We start from the raw sequence: 12,246 nt of genomic DNA on the forward strand, positions 1-12,246 counted from the left end.
TTGCTATTCCTGGAACACAGGAGACAATTGCCAGCCTTAGATCCTTCCCCGTGGCTGTTTCCTCTGACCGGAAGCTCTTCCCACAGACACCCACATGGAAGGTATTCAGCTGTCTGTCACTTTCTCAGGGAAATCTGAAGTCTGTACCATTTTAAATAACTGCATCCTCCCCCATCCCCCTCTCCTCCTTCCCTCCCTCCATCTCCCTCCCCTTCTCTCCCTTCCCCTCTCCCTTTCTTCCCTTTTCCTCCCCTTCCCTCCTCTTTTCTGCCTAGCCCAGGCTGCCTTCTAATTCATTGTGTAACTGAATGACCTTGAACATTTGATCCTCCTGCCTCCACCTCCCAAATTCTGGAATTCCAGCACCATTACACCCACGTAATTCAGCACTGAGGATGGAACCTCTCCCAACTGAGCTAACTCATCCCCCACCCCATCACAGGGATATTTCTGAACCTTATCACTGAACTACTTTCCCCCCCAACCCCGCTCCCAGTGGCTTTTAACACCTAACGAGTTGTATATAATGGAGTAATTATGACTGCAGTTCTTTGTCTGTCTTCCCCTGTGGTGAATAATTCTGTGTGCCAATTTGACTGAGCCCAGGCCTCACATACTGGGCACCTTATCTGCTTACTAAGTGCAGAGACAATCAGGAATGGGTGACAAACTGACTCTCTTTAGAGGTGTATGGGTGGGCGAAACCAAGCAATCTGCCATACCAATCAGGGCATCTGGCCTGACTGGTTTCATTTTGTTGCTGGGATAAAACCACTCTGACCAAAAGCAACTTAAGGGAGGAAACGGTTTATTTAGCTCACACTTCCAGGTTATAATCCATCACTTAGGGATGTCATGGCAGAAACTTGACACAGACGCCATGGCAAAATGCTCCTTACTGACTTAATCACAGATCCAAGCTTAGCTACAGCTGGCTCTCTTATCCAGTCTAAGACAACCTTCCCAGGGAGCAGTGATGCCAAGAGTGGGCCGGGCCTACCTACATCAGTTAACAATAGAGATAATCCCTCATAGATATGTCCACCGTCCAGTCTGATCCTGACAGCCCCTCAATGAGATGCAATTCTCAGGTAACTCCAAGTTATGTCAATTATTTGGTAAGATCAACGAAAGCAGCAGAAAGGGGTCAGCAACAAAAAAGGGTAATGGGGGAAGAGTATGATCAAAGTACATCATATATATGCACATAAATATACATGTATGTATATAATGTCACAGTGAAGCCCATCTTATGCATAATTAATATATGCTAATAAGAACTTTAAAAGCAGGGCTGGAGAGACGACTCAGTTTGTCACTTGCCTGCTGTGTAAGCATGAGGAGCTGAGTTTTCACTCACAGCAACCACCATCTAATCCTAGGAGTGGTGGCCCATGCCTGGAGGCAGACAGATTTCTGGAGCTCACTGGCCATCCAGGTTCAGGGATGGGCTCTATATCCAAACACAAAGTGGAGCTCAACTTAGGAAGATGAACATTACCCTATGTCCTCTATGTGTACACAAACACATGTATCTGTACTCACCAAACACACACACACACACACACACACACACACACACAAAGAGAGAGAGTAGGAGAGGGAGAGAGAGAGAGAGAGAAAGAACTAAAAAAAGAGATTTGGAGTCAAGTGATCTATTAAATAGAGTTACTTTAAATCAAGAAAAGCACAGGATTTTTAATTATCCAGGTCTCCTTGGCTGTTTCCAAGGAAACTGTCTTTATTGCTTTTCTTTTGCTATGATAAAACTGCTTAAGAGATGGAGAGTTTGTTCTGCCTCACAGGTGGAAGCTGCGGTCCATCACAGCCAAGAAGGCACAGCGGCAAAGCTTGAAGCAGCTGGTCACGTTGTATCCAGTCTTGAAGCCCAGAGCTTGTGCTCAGCTCGCCTTCTCCTTTCCATACAGTTGGAAATCCTATCCTAGGGAATGGACCGCCCACAATGCCGCCCACAATGCCGTTCTTTGTACCTCGGCCAACCTAATGAAGATGACCCCTCAGGCATGCACAGAGACCTGTCCCTCAAGTGATTCTAGATCTCATCAAGTTGACCACTAAAATTAACCACTAAGCCTCCCAGTCCCAGGCTTGAAGACTAACTCTATAGCCAATGACTGTCAGTTTGTTGTAGGTGCAAACAATGTAAAAGTTTTATGCTATGGCTCCTTCATAGTTGACCGTTATCCACTCAAGGACAGGTGATAAGGAAAAAGAGTGTCACTGCCATTGGTGGCAATGGTTAGAAGTGGGCACAAGAAGGTCTCACCAAATAAGGACAGCAGAGATGGAAATAAAAGACAGAATCAAAAAACCAAAGAGAAAAGGCTACACCCTCACTCTGAGATCATGACGGTTCTTGAAAACTGTTTTCAAAGAATAAGGTAGATGTCAAACAAAACAAATAATTTTAAAATGTGTGCATGCAAACCACTTCAATCACCATAATTTCATATAAAACTATAAAAATGTATCCCAAATGCCAGATGGAAATATATGCAGATATTTAGAATTGGTGCATTTTTAAAATAAATTTCAATTAATGTTCTTAAGTCAAAATTACTGAGACTATTTTTTGCTTGTGTGTGGTAAAAACATAACAATTCAAAAAAACCCTAAAGTCACTTTTCGGGGTATGTGTAGCAAGGGGGAGGCTCCTTTAATCCCATTAAATGCCCTTAAGAGCATCTCCATGGTAATGACAGAAAATACCCAGAGAGGAGGCGGATGAGCAAACACAGGGTGAGCAACTGACAGATCTCTGTGGCTCCTCCAGCCACCCACAGGCCTCCTGCACATGTGTTTCATAGAAATATGGTCCTTAGAATACTGGAGGGAAGAGGAGGAGGAACTCAATTCCATGGTGAAGCAAAGGAGTGAGCTTTAGCAGCCCCACCTGAGATGAACTGAGAGCCAAGAGAGGACACCATACCCAGCACTCTGTCTTCTGGCCCAGTGGACCAGGATGCCCTCTTTGTGTTCATGTTAAGGCTGGTGTTCTGTGCTTAGGAAAAATGATGGAACCCTGCAATGACTGTGCTACTCTTCACAGTGGAAATGGGTTCTGATTAGAGATGATTGACACTAAGGTTTGGTGGTTAGGTCTGATGGTCAGATAATGGTTGATCTAGCCTTTGGGGTATCTTAAGACTCCTAAGACATTGCTACAATTCCTTGCATTTCTTGAGTTGCTACAGCTTGATGTGATCTCAACGACATTCTGCAAGAGATCTGTCATCATAGCCACTTAATCCAGGGGAGATAAAATGGCTCCGTGGAGACATGTGTGACTGTGCTAGAATCTTACAGATGGGGCCTTGGGTAGCTTAGGCTGAGATGCATCATCAGAAAGTAGAGTGGGCAAGCAGTCACCATGCCGCATGACATGCGGCCAGCACTCATGGGATGTTGGCAAAATTTTTAAAAACTGGATGCTTGTCAGAAGTCTTTAAATTCTTCCTAATTCAAAGAACTAACTTGTGACTGCTGTACACTGCCTTTGGCTTTAGGAAGCTGGGGAACAACACTGCTTTAGCGCTTTTCTCCAGTGTGCAAACCCAGAGACAATCAGCAAAGGCCTGTGGGAAGCCCTCGTGCCTGCCTCTCAGCTGCAGTGTGGGCAACCTCAAGGTAAACGTAGAGGTGGCTATAAAGTTCATCACTGTCAGCAGCCGGATGGTGCATCCGAGACAGCGTAGAAGCAGACGTTCTCTCCGCTCGACCAATCAATAACTGAGAGAATAATAAAATGGAGGGTGAGAGTTCTCAGCCTCCCTGTCTGGTCTTTTAAGTTGATGGTGGATAGCTAAAGTTTTCATCTTCACCTTCATTTCCTCCTCCTGTGTTCTCTCGATGCTGAATCTGATTGTCCTTATCTGTTATCACTCAGTACAGACTCCCTGCTTCCTTCTTGGATCCCAAATAATCTATTCATTCCAGCCCCTTCCCCCGCCCTGTCTCTGCCCCATGAACCCAGACTTTGTCAGGAGTTCATTTTGTCAAATCCTGATGTAGGAGACACCGAATTCCACTGCAGGAACAGAGAAAAGACATGTTTTCTTTATCAGGAGTCTTGTCACCTTCATGTAGTCACTATAGTCTCTGTGCCTACCTCTGCAGCCCATGACCTGGTAGCCCTAGGGCTCTGCTCTAGTATGAACTATACATATTCTGATAGAACTGTCCGCAGCCACATCTCAAAAACTATTCATCTTAATCTGAAGCAGCAGCTAATGGAAGGGTTCTGTGGTGTGTGTGTGTGTGTGTGTGTGTGTGTGTGTGTGTGTGTGTGTGTGTTTTGATTGACCACTGTCCCTCACTATTGTTTCAAGACTCAGGAGATACGGTGAGGACCCAAACCACTGTGGTATTTAATATTTGCATAGCCACTGACCTTGGCTGCTTCTGTCATACAGCTACTCATCTGAAAATGTCTGGCAGTGAGCGCTTAGAGAAAATTATGGCCCACGTGTCTTGTCAATAGAACCGTGCACTGGTTGTTTGGTTTCATTTGCTCTAGTTCTGCTGCTTGGTTTTTTTTGAGTCAGGGTCTCTTGTAACCTAGACTGGCTTTGCACTCACTGTGTAGCTAAGGCTAGCCTTGAGCTGACTATGTAGCTGAGGCTAACCTTTAACTTCTGAACCTCATGCCTCTGTCTTCCAAGCACGAGATGACAGTCGTGAGCCACCAAGCCTCAGAAGGTTGGCTGAGAAACTGCAGATTTTCACAGAAAATACTTTCCATTGAAATGCCCAATTTGTAACTGAGAGTTCAACCATTAGAAGGAAAATGGAACAAGTTGACATCAAACTTCAACGCCAGCCCCAAGGTTGTCGCTGGCTCCTGACCTCTCATTTCCAGCTGTTCTTTATCAAAAGCCAGTGAGGGATGTCATCACTTGATCCTGTCATCATGGTTTTCTATGTTTTGTGATGGCTGAGAAAGTTGCTTTATAAACAAAAGCAAAGGCTGTCGCTGAAGTGAAATCTGCTTGTGAGTGTAATGTGCCATTAAAGCTTCCATGAAACGACCAGGTACAAGAGTGTGGGCGTTACAGGCTTCTCTCCAGGGGGAGAAATGATTCAGTGGGTAAGAGTACTTTCTGCTCTTGCAGAGGACCTGGGCTCGATTCTCAGCAATGACATCAGGCTGCTCACAGCTGCCTGTAACTCCATCTCCAGAGGATCCAACACCCTCTGGCTGAACATGCATGGTGCACACATAAAGCCATGTAGGCATGAACACATACACATCGAACAATAACATTCCCTGGAATTTTAAAAATATAGGTTACATAAATACCTTGTTGTAGGATGGCTAAACAAGGGAACTGTGTAGCTAAGTTCCAGTACATGGAACCCACCCAACACTGGTAACACCCTGCACTCTGTTTCCAGCACAGCATAAACAGCTGTTGTGGTATACATTTCACAATCCTAACCCTGGGTAGGCTGAGGCAAAACCACAAGCTCAAGGTTGCCCTCAGCTATATAGTTGGAGGCCAGCCTGGGCTATATGAGTCCTTGTCTCTAACTAGCAAAACAAAACAAAAATTGGAAAAATTATTTTTTTCAATTATTACATCTTTTTAAAAACTACAAACAAAAATTTCTCCCCAGGCATCAGGATTATCTATGATGATGTTACTACATGTAGTAGGTCCCTCCCCCACCAGTAGACTAAGTCACCAAATTTTTTTTTCAAAGAGAAGGTGGATAAGGACAATGTTAATAGAGTTGAGAAGAATGCCAGCTGCAGGGCAGGCAAACTAAATTTTGGCAGCTTCCAGCAGTTGGAGACTAGAGAGGAAAAGTGGGAAAGGCATACCATTTAAGTTAATCAGCATGGGGAACATCAAGAAAGAGTGAAGAAGCCCAGAGTACCTGAGAACTTGTACTCAGGCTTAGGCTAGCATCCAAAACAAAGAGGAAAAGAGAAGAAAAAGGAAAAGTTAAGGAATTCTGAGTCAGAAGACTGGGCAGACCCAGCCTCTTGGCAGCTTGCAGGGACTGCCCTAGGGGGAAATTCTTATTAGGGTTTATTCCTAAAGAATGATACTTAGGGAATGTATGACTTTGGGATCCTTTGGTGGTTGTGTTTGGTTTTACTATTTTCTATTTATCCTTTGGGTATATGCCTAAGAGTAGAATTGCTGGGTCTTTCGGTAGACTGATTCCCATTTTCCTGAGGAATCTCCATACTGATTTCCATAGTGGCTATACAAGTCAGCACTCCCATCAGCAGTGGAGGAGTGTTCCCCTTTCTCCACATCCTCTCCAGCATAAACTGTCATTGATGTTTTTGATTTTAGCCATTCTGACAGGAGTGAGATGGTATCTCAGGGTTGTTTTGATTTGCATTTCCCTGATGGCTAGGGATGTTGAGCACTTTCTCAAGTGTCTCTCAGCCATTTTAGACTCCTCTAGTGAGAATTCTCTATTTAGTTCTGTACCCTATCTTTTTTATTGGATCCTTTGGTGTTTTGGAGACTTGCTTCTTGAGTTCTTTGCAAATTTTGGAGATAAGCCCTCTGTCAGATGTGGGGTTTTAAAATTCCAGGAAATGTATTATTGTTCGATATAATGACAACAATTATAACATCATGTACAGTTGTGGTACTCAAAAAACTAAGAACAAAAGCCAAAGTAATAATGGTTGATATTTGGCATTGTGATTTGCTAAGAAATATTGCTTGATATAAATTTTCTAGAGGTTTAAATGCAGTAGGATCCAATCCCTCAAAGATTCATGGGTTTGGGGAGGTAACTCAGTGGATAAAAGTCTTGCTACACAGCATGAAGACTTGAGTTTGCTTAATCCCCAGAACCTATGTTGAAAAGCTAGGCATGGTAACACCTAATTGAAATTCCAGTGCTGGGAGGGGGGTCAGAACCAGGAGGATCTCCAGCCAACCAGTCTCTCAGTAAGCTCCCAACCAATAGGAGAGTCTGTCTCAAAAATCAAAGGTGAGTGGCTCTTGAAGAATGAGACACAGATTGGCCTCTTCTACATGCACACACAAACACACACACACACACACACACGAATCTGCATGCACACACGAATTCATGCACACACCTATACCCACAGATGTACCCACATAAACACATGCACACACATGTACAGAGTCCAAATTTTAAGACAGGCTTAGTCATTCACACCTATAATCCCAACACTTGGGAAACCGAAGCAGTAGGATTACAAATTTGAGGCCAGCCTAGGCTACAAAGTAACTTCTAGACCAGTCTGAGACCCCGAGTGAGACCTCATCTCAAGAAGAGACCAAAGAAGAGACCAAAGACTCCAAAATGTGGAGTCTGGGGATTGGTTGGATGTAGTGCTTGCCTGTATGCATGGAGCTCTGTTCTTCCAGAGGACCTGGGTTCAATTCTCAGCATCTACGCAGTGTTCCATTAACTGTCCGTAACTCCAGTTCCAGGGATTCCAATGCCCTCTTCTCCCCTGCAGAATCCTATAGGTATGTAAGGCATATGAGCTCACATAGCTACACATATATACACTAAACATAAATAATTATTTTTAAAAGAACCTTGTGTTTCAAAGGTTGGCAAAATGACTCCAAGGGAAAAGAGCCTACCACTGAGCCAGATGACCTGAGTTTGATCTCCAGACCCACATGATGGCAGGAGAGAACTGACTCACACAAACTATTCTTTCAAGTTCACTAGTACACACAAAATTAGTGAATAAAAATGCAGTTTAAATTTTTTAAAAAGAACCATTGGCTCTAGAAATAACTAACCAGTTTCCCTGTATTTCTGTGCCCATCTTTAAGGTGAAAGGTCCAGTTTGTTTCATCTCTTACAGAACTGCCTGTGAGATTCAGTTTGCCTTTTTGGGTAGTTTCTCCAAAGCTTGCTGATAAAAACCCTTCCATTTTACTTTCTGCAAAACAGTCCAGTTCCTTCTGGAGCTAAATGGAGATGGAGCTGATAGCAGAACTCAGTTCAGAGCAGTTGCAAGGGCCTTAAAGACACAGCCCGAGATAATCTCCCAAGCTCAGGAGCCTTGGAAATGCCGGCTGAAAACACAACCATGTACACACGCCTCTTCCCTTCCCGTAGGACCATGTGTGACTCAGTCTGCTCCACAGACACCTGAGACAGAAAAGATTTGGGGGCTTGTCTTCACAGCTTGAAAATGTATTTTCTTTCGGGAAATTGTCTTAGGAAACAGAAGCCCACAGGAAATGTGGGTTTTGGCTGTTTTATTTTGGAGGGAATTTAAAGTCGTTCCTAAATACACCGGCTGTGTATTTTGTGTGTGAGTTCATGTGTACATGTGTGGGTGTATTATATATAAAGAGCATTGTTATGATAACGTGTCTTTAATCATAGCACTTGGGAGGCAGAGGCAGGCAGATGTTTGTGAGTTCAAGGACAGCCTGGTCTACAGAGTGAGTTCCAGGACAGGCTCCAAAGCTACAAAGAAACCCTGTCTCAAAACATGAATACAGAAGTTCAAAGGACCCCAATTACTCAAAGCAACCCTAAACCAAGGGAACAAGCTGGAGACACTACAGTATATGACCTCAAATTATACTATAGAGTCATAGCAACAAAACAGCATGGTACTGGCACAAAAACTGACCCAGAGCAATGGTATAGAACTAAAAAAAGACAGCATCTTCTACAAATGGTGCTAGGAAACTGCACATCTATATGTAGGGGACTCAGAAAATAATAGCAAGGATTTTTGACAAATGAGAATGTATCTAATTGCTAATACCCACCTAGAGTCTTCACCCTACTGACTAATGTTCAACATACTGGAATATACGATGACTATTACCATACACCGGATACGGATGCCGTAGGTATTTTTATTGGGGGTAAATCACTTACATGAGAAACCAATAGCCCAGGGTCAGCGTTCTGAGCATCCAGTCTCCACTACTCTCTGAGACCCGACCTGAACCCTGAGAGAGGGATCGCCACTCTCTCCTCAGGCCTATATCCCACAGGCCCCATACACATCTGTGGCCACGCCCAAATGGGCGTGGTCAGTGCCACAGGTATCTAGTAAGATCTCCCCCTACAGAGCATCTTATTTTTTGAGCCAAGGTCTCTCATTGGACCTGAGCCCACTAATTGCTGAGACGGTGCCTACCGCCCCACCATCCTCTCTCCTTCCCACCCTCCCAGAACAGCAATTACAGGCAGGTGCAGGCACACACAGCTTTTTTAAGAATGTGTACGCTGGAGATCCAAGCCCACGTCCTCAAGCTTGTGTGGCAAGTACTTCACAGACTGAGCTATCACCTCTCCAGCCCCTAGAGCTGTGTCTTGAGACCACCACCATTATACTCTAAGAAAATAAATACACGAAAAACCAGGACACCGGGCTCAGAAGACGGCTCCGTGGATAAAGCACTCGCCCGCATGCCAGGCAAGGATGAGCGCCAGAGTTCGGATCCCCAGAACCCACATACTCCAACAAACATATACATGTGTGCTTACAACATATACAAGCAATAAACAATAAGCAATGGAGGAAGACACATGACATCAACTCCAGGCCTCCACACATGCACACACGAATGCACCCGCACAAGTGTTTGCCCACACATACTCCAACATACATATACATGTGTGCATACAACATGTACAAGCATATACCAATAATAATAATGATAATAATAATAACAATAATAATGTAGGATGCCTTTTAAATTATCTCCTCCTTACTGGGGATTCAGCTCAGTTGGTAGACTGCTTGCCTAGTTTGTGCAAGGCTCTGGGTTCAGTTCTTAACACACACACACACACACACACACACTCTCTCTCTCTTTCTCTAGTGGGAAGTACTTTTGTAAGCTTAACTTACATTGATGCAAGTCAACCCATATTTATTGAGTATTCCTAACAGATGCCTAATAAGCAGGTAGAAGGATGTCTAATGTCTTCCTACCCCGCCTTTCCGCTGACATCTGCACACTAGGCTTTGATGGGAATCACATGTTCACTCTGGTATTTTTTAGTCCAGCTATGAAAGTTCGGGATGAACTGGAGGAGATAAACCACTTTATAGCACAAACGAATCTACTGGCACCTAATGAAGGCTGAAATGTTTGTTAGCATTGGTAGAAATAGAAGTTGTTCCTTCTTCCCTTGACATTTTTTAACTGATGAAAATTCCTCACACAATTGCCAAATTAAGGCAAAAAGAAAACTTTCTCGATATTTATGATGCTCTCATCAGATAACCAATATAAAATATATTCCAGAATTCTGTGTCTCCTCAGACTTCAGTTTGTTCTTGGGATGGTAGAGATAAACAAAGTTGGTCTCAATAAATCTCTCCAACGTTGTAAATACACAGTTTCTGGTTCTTTCTCTTCTTGGGGCAAGAGGCCAGGTCCCACCAGCAATTTAGATACTCTGGCCTTTCTCAAAGGTGTCATTGCATCAAACATAGCATGGTTTAGCCAAGTGCTGAGAGGCAAGCGGGGCTTTTACATGGCTGTGCCACAACTGAAGATCGCTGGCCTCTGGGAAAACAAGCATCACCCCCTTGGATCTAGTCATTGAATCTCAACTGAGAAAACGTTCCTAGAGAGAAATACTTGCTTTCTAAAGACTAGAATTCCAAACCTGGTATGGTGGTGTGCACCTGCAATCCCAGTCATCAGGAGGCAGAGGCAGGAGAATTTCTGTGAGTTTGAGGCTAGTCTGGTCTACATAGAATGTTCCAGGGACTCCTCCTCCCTTAAGTTGCTTCTTGGCAAGTATTTAATCACAACAAGACATACTACTACTCTGATGTGAGCAATTACATGGCTGTCATAACCATCATTTGCAATTATTGTATACCTTCCTGGGGTCTGAGGTTTAAAATATAGCATCTCCTATAACCTAGAGGCTATAGGGATTGTTTGTGCCAGATGCAACCAAAGATCAGCTGAAGTGATTTGCTCAGGGCCCCTTGGATGGTAAGTGGAAGAGGGGAGATTTGAACCAAGAGCTTTCTAACTCCAAAGCCCCTTTGTATAGCATCTCCCTTAGGAGAAGACATAGTGAGGGGTTTACCAGTCAGGAGCATATCCTAGGAGCCGCTGTAGCTGAGCGTCAGTTCTTCCCTAGTCCCAAAAAACTGTCCTTGGGCATATGACACACCCCTGCAGCAGTGACTGTGATCACCTAGGGGATTTTCCCAGTCTCCCCACTCCTGCGCAAGCCTCCCTAACACCGAGTAATGAGTATTTGGTGGGGAGAGACGGCAGATGGCCCCAAAGCTTAGAAACCGTTGCTCTGAAATGTTGGTTTTTTAAAAATGAGAAAGTAGTTTGTTGAGTGTTTGGTCACATTCTGTCGTCTCTCGTGATTGGTACTTTTGTTTAGAAGTCATGTGTGAGAAGGACTTTCCCTTCTAGTGTATATACATATATATTTCCTTATATAATATAAAGCAGATGAGTATTAGCAAAAATTTAGTTCTACTTTCAAACTTAAACTACTGTTAGACCACATAAAAATTTATTTAAGAATTTTATTGTAAAGCTCCTTTACAACTTTTAAAGATGGAGAGTCTATTATGATTTTTTAATGAAATCAAATAATAGCATGACTTACTGTCAGTCTTTACATATGTTCACAAACTTTAATGTGTCTACTTACATTGGTTTGTAGAGTAAGGAGAGCATCTAGTCATTAGTGGTTTACTTTTAACAATGACCACAATGTTACCTAAGATGGTTTGTGACTTTAGACTAGTATTCCTTTAAGCCTTTTCTACCAACTAAACATCTGTTCTAATGCTCTTTCCTTGGGGATTACCTTCTAAGGTGTGGTCACACCAGCAATTGAAACAGATTTAAATGTAAATAAAGAATTTATACTAACACTTCTCATGTGTAACCATATTTTAGAGACTAACTTCTGCTTTTTATGTCCACTAGAAATCTGATGTTTTGGGTGTGGTCTGTTAACATACATCATGCTTGTTTTCATACTTCCTACAATGCTTTTTGGGTACAAGATAGTTTGCTGCTTCTAGTTCTAAAAAAATAAGCAAACGTATTTCAACAATACCCACTGATTACCTGAAGTCAAACTTCCTTTCACCATCTGTAACTCAAGTGACTAAATCATACATTACCTGTTCATATTGGTGGAAAATGTTGAAATCCAATTGTAAGAAAGGTCCCCCAGGTGATTCTGTCTGTCCTGAGTGGTCATTTACCAGCTTTCCCTTTCCCCTCACCATCT

General features: G+C 43.2%; 1 protein-coding gene across 1 annotated transcript in view; it reads left to right on the top strand.

Moving 5' to 3' along the window:
• Positions 1-12,246, top strand: part of Cap2 (cyclase associated actin cytoskeleton regulatory protein 2) — a 147,423-nt gene that overhangs the window by 89,837 nt on the left and 45,340 nt on the right. The window lies entirely within an intron of this gene.

Source organism: Mesocricetus auratus, unplaced genomic scaffold (genome assembly GCF_017639785.1).
Source record: "Mesocricetus auratus isolate SY011 unplaced genomic scaffold, BCM_Maur_2.0 Super-Scaffold_100013, whole genome shotgun sequence".
In the NCBI taxonomy this organism is placed as follows: domain Eukaryota; kingdom Metazoa; phylum Chordata; class Mammalia; order Rodentia; family Cricetidae; genus Mesocricetus; species Mesocricetus auratus.